Source organism: Cebus imitator, unplaced genomic scaffold (genome assembly GCF_001604975.1).
Source record: "Cebus imitator isolate Cc_AM_T3 unplaced genomic scaffold, Cebus_imitator-1.0 Scaffold55, whole genome shotgun sequence".
Classification (NCBI taxonomy): domain Eukaryota; kingdom Metazoa; phylum Chordata; class Mammalia; order Primates; family Cebidae; genus Cebus; species Cebus imitator.
Window position 1 is genome coordinate 4,505,392 of NW_016107370.1, and position 13,947 is coordinate 4,519,338.

Here is a 13,947-nt window from a genome sequence, read left to right on the forward strand (position 1 = left end):
TTGCCTCGCATTTACTGAGTTATGTAGTAGACATAGGAACTCACTACTCTTAGCTCCATTTTATAGGTATAGAAGGGGATTTACAAAGAGGGTAAGTACTTGCCCAAGTTTACACAGCCTGTACACAGTGGAGCAGAAGTTAGAACCCAGGCAATGTAGCCACACTTCCCATCAGGTTGCCTCCCCTGGAGAATTTGATTCTGTACATATCACGGATCCCTTTGTGGTTACTCTCATCAAGTTAATAGGCCTCAACTGTATCTGCAAGAACAGCAGTGATTCAATCATCAGTTTCAAAATGAAACTAAGTCAGAATTGCATGGTTTGCCTTTTCACTGCGTGTGTGGAGAACAGAAATGACAATGCTGATAGCCAAGATTCTCAAATCCTTATTTCTCCCTAAAACGATTATTTTTCCTTACAGCCCCAAAAGATTCAAGACATCAAGATATGCTAAGGATGTTCTGAGTGAGGAAAATCCTTTTTCACTTCTGTTTTAGGGGTGTATAGGTATGTGTGCCAGTTTGTGTGTGTTTGGGGAGGGGAAGGACATAGTACTAAAGAATAAAGGTAAATCTTCTCTAAGAATATTCTTTTTCTTATCTCTCCTAAGCGTATTTAATGCTGGGAGACTTTTAATGCACTATGTTCCTCTAGCATCCCCTTCCTACCCCACTACCCCCACCGCTTGCTCCATTAAAAGTCTTCCAGTTTCAAATCACTACAGTGCAACTGGCTTAATGTACTGTCATCCGTACCTCATACATTGTGTCCAGGGGACTTGCCTTACTGTAAGCATCACTTTGATTGCAGGAAGCCGGCTATGGGCCATGACCTGTAGGGGCCCCAATGCCCTTTATTGTAAACTATGGCTTGTGGGTGATGCTAATGAAGTTCTTCAAAAAGCCACATTTGCATGACTTTACATTTTCCTGTGTTTCCTTAAAAATTGCCAGTAAAAGACTGGGATAGGTGTTCTTTATTAGGAATTTGTTTCCCTATTTCCTGATCTCTCCTGTCTAGGGGAAACTGGTTCTATTCATCCCACAAATCTCAACAAATCCCTTCATAACCGCTAACAACCAAACCCCTCCCCTCAAAAATCCTACAACACAAATGTGGTCATGGCCTCCAGATTTGGAGCTTTATATGCAAATTGTTTATGACAGTCACACTGGGAAGGAACTGCAGTAGCACTGTGACTCTGGAAAGAAGAAGCCAATTTCAGAATTCAATTTTCAAAAGGAAATGCCATGTTTGTTTCATGTCAGCCTCTGTTTCAGATCAGAGTAACAACAAATGAACAAAGCTAAAACCATTGCTCTGGCGAGTTATTTCCAAGCAAAGCAGAGGTAGATGGAAAGCCACTCAGTTGGCTGTGGCTCCTCCTGTTGTCTACTTCCAGTCACTTTGGAAGCAGCTGAGCAAAGCTTAACCCCAGTTAGTTGAGAATTCTCTCTCGATCTCTCTCTCTCTCTCTCTCTCTCTCTTACACACACACACACACACACACACACAATTAATATGTTAATAAATAACATTATTTTAAAAATAGACTGGGCTGTCACATGCACAGGTGTTCTGGCTTCTTTAGCAGTTTTGAAAAACAGGCTGGCTGCCCAATTAGGGTAAGGCCTTGTCTCCTCTCCCTTCTGAACCACCCTTTAGTGGTAACCCAGCATACCACCTCCGTTGTATATGTGACCCTCAAGCAAACACAACGTAATTGCTCATTAAGGAAAGATTTTAGTAGGAAGCCTGTGGCATTTTGTAGATTTAGAATCAACCTTTGGAGTATAAACATATGTATGTATGCAAAGAGACAATCACTTATGCCATTGCATCTGTTTGCATTTACATTTATGTATATACATTGTCATTTCCAGCTACCTATATACATATGAAATAAAATAAAAACATGTTAGCTACACATACACATACATACACACACTTACTACACCAAACATGGGGAGAGGAATGTAGGTACATGAAATATATCAAAGATTCATAAAGATTCTGATAAAGACTTGTGCAGGAAAAAAAGTGTAACATGATTTTTAAATGAGTTTCTTCACCCTATGTTCAGATTTCTTACCATTTTTCTCATTGCAATCTGGTGAAAACCGTTTGAAAACTGCCTCTGCTGGTCATCACCAGATGCCAAAAGGACACAAGCACCGACCCATCACATCTTTTGTTTTCACCTCTGCCAGTGGTCTTTTGTTTTCACTCTTTCAACGGCTATATATGCGTATCATACACACCAGAGAACATAGGGGTGGGAGCGAGGCGGGGGGGAAATCGGGGCTCAGTTAGCTGTGTGATGACGGGGTTGCATCTTATCATCCCTGTACACAATCTATCCCATGACTGTGGTCTGCAACACGACTGGGCACTGACTGTATCCAATCTATTTCTACACTGTATTGTTAATGGTCAAAAATGGCCTTGTTCCCCTATTCCCTCCATTTTCCAACTGAAAAAGGAAAGGAACTGATAAGCCTGAGCTCAATTTGTTCTGGCAATTACTGCAAAGTTCCGACTGTGAGGGAGGCCCTGGTCACTGGTGCAGAATGACATGCAGCCATCCAGAGTCCAGACAAAAGGAGACCCTGCTTTTCTCCAAGTGTATTCAGCCATGTATAGACATATTGGCTGAGATGCCTGCTCATTCATGTCTTAACAGGACAAAGAGTGAGATAAGAACCTGAAAAGGAAAAAAAGAAAAAAAAAAGATTATCGAATGACACTAGATAGAGAAGGGATAAAAACAAGATGTGAACTTGGTGAATAAGAATAAAGGAAAGAATTTTGACCACAGAACAGTAAATCACTGAAATAATATGAGTATACATGTTTTAGCACTATTCACCTAAATTATGCTTTTATCACAAATAGAGGTTTCTATAATGATACTGAAACGTGACATTGAGGAAAGTTATGTTTGGAGGTTGGATTATATGAGGCTTCTTCTGTTTTCTCTTTGGGTCCCTCCTTCTCTCTCCCTCCACTAAGGCACAGCTGCACATTAATTCAGCCAAATGAAACTGTTCGAATGAAATACCACCAAGATACATTCTAAAGTGTAATTTTTCTGAAACAAGTATGTAACTTGATTAAAAAATCAAAGTACCAGTCAAAAGGTGAAAGAAATATATTACATTATGATGAAAAAGAGGTCATTTAAGAAAAGGCTGAAATAGCACTTCTTTTTGAAATGGCATATGGAGACTTTTATAATACTGAAAAAACAGGTGACTTTTTCTTAATACTGGTCCTTATTCTCTGCTCATGAACAGAAGGAAAATGTTTGTAGATAAGGTCACTTTAAATTCTAGGCCATAGCACATGTTGCTCTCTGAAGCCAAATGCCCTCATCTGTCTTCCTTTCAAATCCACCCAAAGATAATTGTTCCACCTACTCAACTCTCCTGTCTACCAGGAAAACAGTTGACAAGAGGTAATGTCAGAGTTAGGTCTATGACATACCAGAAATTATTTCTCCCAGCAAAAGTCATTTATTTCAAAGGGTAAGTAATACAATGAACAGGAGGAAATTAAGTTAATTTTAAAATCTGTAATTAGTTGCTTCTCTTTAGTAATAATGGAAATGGGGGAGAATTACAGATTAGATAGCAACATGCATTTTTTCCATTATGAAGAATGGCTTATTCAATAGATGAATCATTAGAGAATGATCCCTGTGGCCTTGTGGAACTCCACATGTAGAAGCGAAAAGGAAAAGTTCAAGATCTAAAACAGACTATAAAATTGTTGGAAAAAGTGAACTACAATCCCCAATGAAATTACCTCTTACAGCAATTAAGAGCCTGTTTGTCGGAGCATTTATAGCCTCAGGCAAACTCAACAACCCATTCCTGGCTGCCGCTAATGACAGATTTCTTAGGGAGTATTATTTAACTAACTATAATTTGAAAGAGCAGCTCAGCTTAGATACTGCATTTACTTATTGGAAACACTAAGCAATAGTAAGTGAAAAAGACGTGCGATTTGTTAGCCTTCCCATTATCTTTTGTTTCTGAAATGCATCAGTAGCTGATAGGTATTTGCCACTAGGTATTTTCAGCTGGCTGTGAGGCCAACATGTCCAAAGAACTTTAGCTCTTACTGTACAAGGCTGAACAGACTCCTTTGCTGTTTGATTCCGTTAAGAAATCTCCCAGGGCCTCAAATGTTCAGGGCCAGCATTCTTTGTCCTTCCCCTTCCAGACAGCGTCAACTGCCAGCTCCCCTTCCTTGTATACCAGGGTCCCTCCCACCCCCATACATCATTTGCTGCTAATCACCTAACTTAAGCGATGCCTTTTGTTTCCACTCCCTTCTCAAGTCACTTTAGGCTGCATCAGCAAGCTGGGGGCTGGGTCTTACTCCCCCCACCCCAGAGATGTGCTCAGGCAGCAGGGGAAGGAAAAGCTTCTCCCCTCAAAGTTACTGAAGTGATGTCCTCACGTCTGATGGCCTCTTTTAGCGCTGATTGTTATTTAAAGACTAATCTGGAACTGGCAAAAGGAGGGCCACTTTAAATTGTCCTGACATACAGTGGGAGCTGGCAGCAGGAAGGGGACTCCACCACTCAGTGGCAAGCTCGGGAAAATGCAAAAATGGCACACTCCAGGAAAGGAGAAAAGTAAGTTATAAAACTTTCATCTTTTCTGTCATTTCTTTGCCATATCTTCACAAAATGTTCAAGATTGGTCAATGAAATAGAAAGACTGTCTTGGGAAATGAATGTGTCAATTTAGTTCCTGTGGGAGCCAAACAAAGCGATCTGAGATAGTCATTTTAAATTATTATTGGGTGGCTGTTAATTGTAGTCACTAGTGCCCGTTTTAATTCCTGCCAACAGAAAATCTTTATCTGGACTTGATTTGTTATAAACTTAGAAATGAGCAGTCGGTGTGGAACATGGTTATTAAGCAAAGCAAACTTCTTTCATGGCTTCTGAAAAAGACAAATGTGAAATCCCAACTAGTTAGGTTGTGCTTATGTTTGTGAGTAGATTTGGATGGGGTGTGTACACAGCACTAGTTTCCACAGTGGATTAAGACTGATTGCAGGAGCAAGAGATTTTTCTCTTTGATTCTTTTGAGTCTAACGTAGCTATCACTCAAATAATATCAAAGGCATCTGATTAAACACATCTCCCAGCAGGATTCTATCATAGGGCATACTTTATTACGAACAGTATAATCAGATTGATGTAATATGGCATAAGCCAGTGAATGTCTTGTTTTGAAACGACTTGTGGAAATAGATTTTATCTCTTTCTTTAATCCTAATTTGGTGCTATTAGCCAATTCTATTATTTAAATTGACTATTAAGATTGGAATCAGTTTGATTTATCAGAATGTATTTCCCATTAATAAGGCTTTCTTGTCAGCTGCCTCCTTTAGCCTTCATTTACTTTTAATACTGTGAAGAAAAATGTTTGCAAAATCTTTTTTCCATAATATGGATTAAAGCATGTGGCTTGGTTCCTGTTAAACTATTCTTAGCCTTATAGTATAAGAACAAAAACTGGTAAAGTTTTTATCGGTTTCTTTTAATAATTATTTACTGTATGGGAAAGATAAAAGGGATAATAGGAGAAAGAAATAATAAATTTTGCAAAAGATATGTAAGAGCATTTTCCATTCCAAGAAAGCCTAAATTCCTTTACCAACATAAAAAAGAAATATACAGGAATTTTAACTGGAAATCTGAGCATCTTTGTGGCTTCATTATATGGTATTTAAATATCAGAAAGGCAAAAAAAATGTCAGCATAAAAGCAGTGGAAGCTGACTTGTAATTCCCAAATAACAACATTTTTTCCAGACAGCAGAGCTAACAATTTTGCCTTGCTGCAAGTGCTACCTGAGATCAATCAACAGGTCATAAAAATATTTTTTTTTACTGATACTTTATAGCCAGTAAGTGCAGAAATAGCTAGAATCAAGCATCGTCATCAATTGATTACACTCAGAAAGGGCTAGCTCGTTCTTTTCACTGTATGCTTATAAATTCAGCATTTCTCCTAGGCAAAAAGGAGTGAAATGTTCTAAATGCTTACTACTATGTAAAATCAGCATTTTAAAACATCACTGATTTCTAGGGTTTGTAAAAGACCTTAAAATCCTTTGCTTCCATCTCCCACCTTTGGCAGGTCTTCCTGGCAAAGTCAGTGGCAAACTTGCTCCCCTGTAGTCCCTTGTCCCTATCATCACTTTCTACCCAAAGGGCAGGAGATTTCTTAATCTCCCTAAGCAACCTGTCCCAGTTTATAAACTTCAAGAAACCTGTCGTTGTTTAAATCTCTTCTGCTACTGATTAAGGCTGCGTTCCCTGTTCCTGGTTCCTCAAGAGATGCTCATCTTCTGTGAAGATGAATTTTTAAAATGTGGATATCATTATTAAGCTGCACTTTGACCTCTTCTCCCCTTGCCTTAAAGATTTCCTTTTTTTCAGACACTTAGATTTCATCTTTAGGGCTCCGTGGATTTCTTTGAACCTGCTCCAAGTTTCCAGCGGTCCTTACTCCCCAAACCTCTTTTCGTTGTGTAGCTCTCAGAAACTGACAACTTCTGGAGAGGATCCCAGTCCCACCTGCTGGTTCCTCAGGATTCTACTCTTTTAATATTGCTGTACAAGTGCCAAGATTCTCTTCAAGATGAGAATGTTATATTGCGGAATTGTTGTTCACTTTTTATTTAAATAATTCAATTCCAAGTTTTATTAAATTCCTGTTGGCGCCGACACCATGCTAATGCTAAGAATACGGAGGTGACAGCCACTGTCCTCAGAGAATTTGCAGGCTAGCATAAAAAGCAAACCATGTGGGCTGTGCTGGCATCATGGCCAGGGTGGCATGGGGCACAGAAGACACAGAAGATCCGGGGATTAATAGCTGTTCCCTGGAAGAGAGATTGCTTAGCAAAGAAGGGCCTGGGGAAGGCATCTTAGTCCAAAACATGAAGGTGTTAAAGTACAGAGTCAATTTATTGGAGGGACCCAAAAATGTTGAGAGGAGCAGGGAAAGATGAGACAGATGGTAGATACGGAGCCAGATCGTGTAGGTCCTTAATGTCCTGTCAAGGAGTATAGATTTTATCAGTTAAGGAATGAGGATCCATTAGAGAACTTTTAGCAGGTGAGTGGTCCGATAAGATCACTCTGGCAGATAATAGGATAAATGAGAAAAGGAATACCAGCCAGAGGGCTGCTGAAGGTATGGGATTTACAACACCAGCACTATGGCAATGGCAGCAGGAATAGAGAGGAATGACAGATTTGAGAAAGACTTACAAGGTAGAACTGGTAGAATTTGACAGGTCTAAGTAACTAGATATAAGGGTGTGAAGGTGGGGATGGAAGAAATCTTACACTGACTTCTGGATTTTGACTTCGATGCCTAGAAGTGCCAATCCTTGGGCTAGCATAAGCAGAGCAAGGGGAGCCCTAAATAAAATCAGGAGTCAAACTGGAAATAAATGATATCCACTATAACTCACTAATCTTATATTGCTCAATGGGTTTATCACTTCCAGAAGTTATTAGGTTCTATTTTATTCATCATCACCGTTTATCTCCTAATACTTTGCCAGTGAGCCATGTGTCTAAAGCCAAGCTACAGATTTTACCATCATTTTTACTTGTTGCATATTCGGAAAAATTTCAGTGTTTAGTGATCATGACTTTAGACATCCTTAAAAGTGTGAATATTAAATTACTGATATAGAACCTACTCCTGTATAATATGTGTTATTGCACTAAAGTTGAAAGTGATCCATTGCTAATTCTCCAGTCACTCAGTATTAAACCATCAGAATATTTTTTCTTTTGTTATGCCTGAAAAGACATAATCAAAAGTTTTGTACATATAGCCTGCATAGAATTCTCTTCTTTAGAGACACCTATCTCTGTCATATTATGAATGAAAATTACACCAGTCTGACTAAACTTGTTCTAATATGTTTTTTAAATAGAAAAGCAACTGTTTTCCCCCACCCCCTTCTAAATGCAACAACTTGCCTTTTCAACCTTGGTAGAGATTGGCTCTTTGTATTCTGAGATTGCTAAGGTTCTTCAACATTGAACTCAGTGGTCCTGGATGCCTGACTAGAATTCCAGGTGTGGCTGACTAGATTTTTCTAAAGACAGCCACACCATCTCCCACCCACAGGCTCTTCTGGAGTCTCGCCACACCCCGTTAAGAGTTGGAGTCCAATTCCCTTCACCCTGGATGCGTGTGGACTTGCAGTGACTCACAACCAAGAGAATACGGCAGAAGACATGGTTTCTGCTTTGAGAACAGCAGCATTCACACCACACCCTTGATTGCAACTTCCATCCCAAAAGTCATCACGCTGTGACAAAGCCCAAATTAGTGCATATGGAAATCACATGTGTAGGTGCTAAATGAGACCATATGGAGAGACAAAGATGCCTGGCAGCCCCCAGTGGCACCAGACCCCGGCTGTCCAAATTCTAGCCACCATCTGACTGTAAACGCCTGAAAAACCCACACCAGAACCACATAGCCAAGGCAAATCTAAATTCCTAACCCATAGAAAACTGTGAAAATTAGTAAAATGATTGCTGTACTAACTACATTTTGAGGTGATTTATTTTATAACAAGAGCTAGCCAGAAAATAGGACTTAGTTACCAGAATTATCCAGTACATGGTCAAATGATTAAGGACCACTGGGTGAAATCTCCCTTTCCTCATTGCATGAGAATACAACTGTGCCCCTTAATTCAGGCCTCGGTCTAGTTGATTACCTTGATACCAAAACTAGACTGGTTTCTGATACACTGAAATGGCTGAGACGATTCTGACTCAAACAGTTCTCATTCCTGATGGTGCCAGTCACTTTTGGGATTCACGGGATGGCTTCACGTTGCATTAAAGTACACCTAGTTGCAGATAAATTTGTCTTGGGCCATTTGGGAATCTCTCTTTTTTAATAAGTCCTTTGTTAACATAGTAGAACTTCCCAAGAAAAATTAAAATGTACGTATATATTCAATGATCTTATTAGAAGTGAATTGGACTGGACTTTGCAGAGGACACAAGCACTCTGAAATGTGCTGAGAGTTCTCATTGTGAATACCCTGCACGCTTGCTTGAAAGGTGGTCCCAGTTACTAAACCAGAGAACACTACTGAAGAACCATCAAGGTATCTAAAAAACAGCCTAGAAAAATGAGGACACTGAGCCAATCCTTGCCCTATGATTTTGTTACTATGATATAATTAGAGGCAGGTTGCTACTGCAGTCTCTAGGTCAAGTAACAACTCTTATCATATACATATGGCTGGCTAGGAAGGGTCTGTTGGGGGAGATCCAAGATATAGTGGTACCAAGGAGAAGAGAATGTTGCATCTCAGGCTGATAAACACATTCTACAATTACTTCTGTAAAGGTAATTGGGATCTGCAGATAATAGATACTGTCACAGTGTCAGTCTAGGGTCAGCTCATTCTAACATAACTTCACTCACTGTACTCATTTTTTCTGAGGTATTTCTATAGAATAGATTTTGTACTTATAAAACTGCAAAGTGGCTAAATTCTGTTTTTGCAGTCAAAAGGTGTGTGGCAACAATATGTTAGAAATTGATAATAAACAGTGTTCTTGAGAACAGCTTTAAAACCAATGCTCAATCTTCCTTCAAAGACAGTTGCATGGTATTCCTTTGCATGAGTATGTCATAATGTTTAGAATCATCTATTGTTGCAAATATGGATTACACTAATTTTTTGCTATAATAATGCTAATAAATAAAAATTAAATATATAATTAGCTCCTTAAGATCCATCAGTCATTTTAAAGACATGGCACATCATGCAAAATTGCCTTCTAGAAAGCTTTTGTCAGCCCACACTCCCATCCGCATGTATATGAACAATATGTGCTCAGCAACATTGGTTAGCTTAGTTCTTTTTTAATGTTTGCCAATTTAATAGGTTGAAATGATATTTTATTACTTGTATTCTTAAGCTAATTGTGAAAGTAAAATGTTTTTTGAGGCCAGGCACGGTGGCTGACTCCTGTAATCCCAGCACTTTGGGAGCCCGAGGTGGGTGGATCACTTGAGGTCAGAAGTTCAAGACCAGACTGGCCAACATGGCAAAACCCTGTCTCTACTAAAAATAAAAAAAAATTAGCCAGACGCGGTGGCACATACATGTAGTCCCAACTACTTGGGAGGCTGAGGCAAGAGAATCACTTAAACCCAAAAGGCGGAGGTTATAGTGAGCTGAGATCATTGCACTCCAGCCTGGGTGACAGAGACTGTCTCTAAAAAAAAAAAAAAAAAAAAAAAGTGAAATGTTTTTCATATATTTATTGATCTTTTTCTTTCTGCTTTTATGAATTTTTATTATTGTCATTTGATCACTATCTTTTAGAATAATCATCTTTTTAACATTGAGCATAAAGATTTCTAAAAACGTTAAGGACAATAAGCCCTTGTTTCTCATGCATGTTGCCTATTTTTAATACACAAAATATAACAATTTCTAATCATTATTTAATTCAATATCTCAACAATTTTCTTTTCTACCTTTGATAAAGGTAGAAAGATAGGGAAGTTTCTTTGGGAAAGGTTCCCCAACCCAGTGTTACAAAAACAGTATTCAGCTGCATGTTTTCTCAGTTTTGTTTATTTTTCCATGTATTATACTAATGCTCACGTTGTAATTTTTCCCATTTAACTATTCAATGCATGAGGAGTAAATGGTGGATGATGAAGGACAGAGATATAGCCTTTTCTTTACCCCCAGTTAACCAACTTAATGAAGAAGTCTTTCTTGCTAAATATGTAACACAGATTACAAATATGTAACACAAATATTAACACTTAATCTGTGTTAATAAAAGGAAAAGTGGTAATAAAGAGCTCAATAAAAGGGAAAGTGGTAATAAACAAAGGGGGAAATAAGAAGACATCTGAGCCTAGCAGTTTCATAAGAGATCTTGAGAAAGCTTTAGAATTTCTAATGTCTCGAAAAGCACAATTCTGAAAATCTCTGTACTAAAGTATTTCCACTTCCTTGATCCTGTGAAACCGCAATTGAAAGACACCATAAATACAATAGTCACAAGTTTTGGAGGGACGAACACACTAACATATAAGTGTACACATCGATATATCCAATCTGCTCTCAAAAACACTTAAAAGGTGGAAAAAAATAGTTCTGAAGCATATAAAATATATTCACTATATCTGTTTCAAACCTTTCTTTTCTATTCAATTCCTTAGTATTTATTTTGCTTATTTGAATATATTTTTTTCAATTTTTGAGTCAGTTTTTATTTTATTGAAAGTAGAATATTTGCATGCCCTCCCCCCCAAAAAAACAGGATGGCTCTGAAAGACTTATAATAATAGGAAAAACCATCCCCTGCTCCAACCTCAAAACCCAATCTCAGAAGGCAAGCCCCAAAGTTATTTCTTCAAGTATTTGCCAATACATTTCTAAGTCTTCTGCTTATATTTATATGTGTGTGTGTATGTGTAAATGTGTATATAGAGAGATCTTTGTTCTTTTTACACATAGTCCTATCCACTCTCCCCTCCTTCACCCTTCAACATAGTTATATTTCAGTAGACATTAAGAGAATAGCCAATGTTTATTCATTGTGCATAAGTGTTGTTTTCTATTGAACAAAGTTATACCTCAAGATTTAATGCCTTTCTTAAAGAACTTTGTGTTTTTCTTGGTCAATAATTGCCTAGGGTTTTCTTTTCTTGTCTTCTCTATGTATGTATCACTATTTTTTTCCCCAAATGCTCAAAAAATCTGTCCTGTGCCTATCAATAATTTATCCAAATCCTGGAAGCTTCTCAGTCACTCCAATACTTCATTTCTTTCCTGGAGCTCTCCCTCCCCTCACCTGGCTGCTGTACTCACAGCCTGCTATACAACTGCTATCCTGGACCTTCTCCTTGCCAGTCTCCTATGTTTGATCCACTTTCTCCTGGGTCCCATATCTTTGTAGTTTACCATATTGTTAAAATATGCTGAATTTCTCATTAGTAATATTAGGTGCTAGAAGACAGTGGAGCAATTTTCATCGTAGACTTCCATGATGAAAGTACACCTTGGAAAAACTGTCATTGAAATACAAGGGTAGAATAAAAACATTCTAAACAGGGATGTGAATATAGTCTTACAGTGAGGATTGAACTAATGAAGAGATCATAGGTTCAAGAAAAAGGGAATTACCAAAGAATAAGTGGAGGTTAACCTTGAAAAGAATTAAAGAAAAAAAGGTCTTCTCATATCACCTCCCCTCCCCCAAACTAAAAAAGTAAAAATCTAAACCAACAGAGACAACTTTGATAGTCATATCCCTTTAACTTAACAATATTACATATTTTTAGGTATGGACCTCGAATACTGAGACAGGTCTCAGTTAATTTAGAAAGTTTATTTTGCCAAGGTTGAAGATGTGTGCTTGTGGCACAGCCTCAGGAGGTCCTGACCACATATGCCTAAGATGGTCAGGGCACAGCTTGATTTTATACATTTTATGGAGACATGACACATCAATCAACATAAGACATACATTGGTTCCGTCCAGAAAGGCGGGACAACTCGAAGCAGGGAGGAGACTTCAGGGTCATAGGTAGGTGAGAGACAAATGGTTGCATTCTTTTGAGTTTCTGATTAGCCTTTCCAAAGGGGGCAATCATATATGTATTTATCTCAGTGATCAGAGGGATGACTTCAAATAGAATGGGAGGTATGTTTGCCCTAAGCAGTTCCCAGTTTGACTTTTCCCTTTAGCTTAGTGATCTTGGATTCCAAGATTTATTTTCCTTTCACAGTGGTCACTGTGATTTTTGAAATCTCAATTTCCTCATAAGATTTCTAAGTATTTCTGCAAATGATGCTTTAACCTTTTATTACAAGTGATGCCACAGTTCTAGAAGACTTCTGACATGTAAGGGATTATTGTGTTTTCTGTTCAAGAACAAAAATAGCATTTGTGGAAACTCACTGTTTTCTTGACTTTTGACTTTGTATTGTCTTTGCTTATCTCAGCCTCACAATGTGTTCACTAATGTGTTGCAGGCGTGAACAGACATTAAAATCAGTACAGGAATATATTAATTAAATCAGAGTAAAAGCTTGAAGGCAGAATAACATTAAACTGTTAAATATTTTTTACAGTTTAAAAGTACATTGACAGTTGATATTTACTGAACACCTATTATGTGCCAAGTACTGCCCACAGATACATGGATAAAAGATATTACCCACATCTTCAAAGAGCTCACAACATGGAGAAAAGATAGACAAGTAAATAATTACAATACAGAATAATGAAGTGTCAGAAAAGAAAATGCACAAAAATGCTTTGAGAAGACAGATGAAAAGGGAAACACATAGGAAGTTAAAATATATATTTTTTTCAACTTAATCTATAGTATTAGGTCACGATAATCTGTAATACTCCTTTAAAGAAGATTATTATTCTCATATTTGAAGCTCAAGAGGATTAAGCAATACACCTGATGTCACACATCAAGTGGCAGAGCTGAAATTGGTCTTAAACCATAATGTCCTGATTCCAGATGATACACCGTGCGCCAAAAAAGATTTTCTTTTTTCTCCTGAAAGCATGTATTAGAAGACAAGATTTTATTTTCCTTCAACAAGATACATAATAAACCTCAGTGAGATTTTTGTTTTGTTTTGTTAGGGCGTTAATAGAGAAATTTTTCTTTTTCTTGAACAGATTGCCCAGTTGTCTTCTAGGTGTTCATTTCATACACATTAGAAGAATGGAAGATAACACACACACTACTCTAGTATGAGAGGGGATTGCCGATGGGCATTTGGGTTGGTTCCAGGTCCTTGCTATTGTAAACAGTGCTGCAATGAACATTCGTGTACACGTGTCCTTATAGTAGAACGATTTGTAATCCTT

The 13,947-nt window shown here is 38.0% G+C and overlaps 1 protein-coding gene across 2 annotated transcripts in view; it reads left to right on the top strand.

The window, feature by feature from the left end:
- Nucleotides 1-13,947, top strand: part of CDH20 (cadherin 20) — a 231,648-nt gene that overhangs the window by 143,125 nt on the left and 74,576 nt on the right. The window contains exon 1 of one of the 2 annotated variants that reach the window (XM_037738625.1): nucleotides 4,454-4,648. The exons of the other annotated variant lie outside the window; for it this stretch is intronic. The gene's annotated coding sequence lies outside the window, so the exon portion shown is untranslated. Of the gene's footprint in view, nucleotides 1-4,453; nucleotides 4,649-13,947 lie in introns of those variants that run through there. 2 annotated transcript variants of the gene reach the window in all.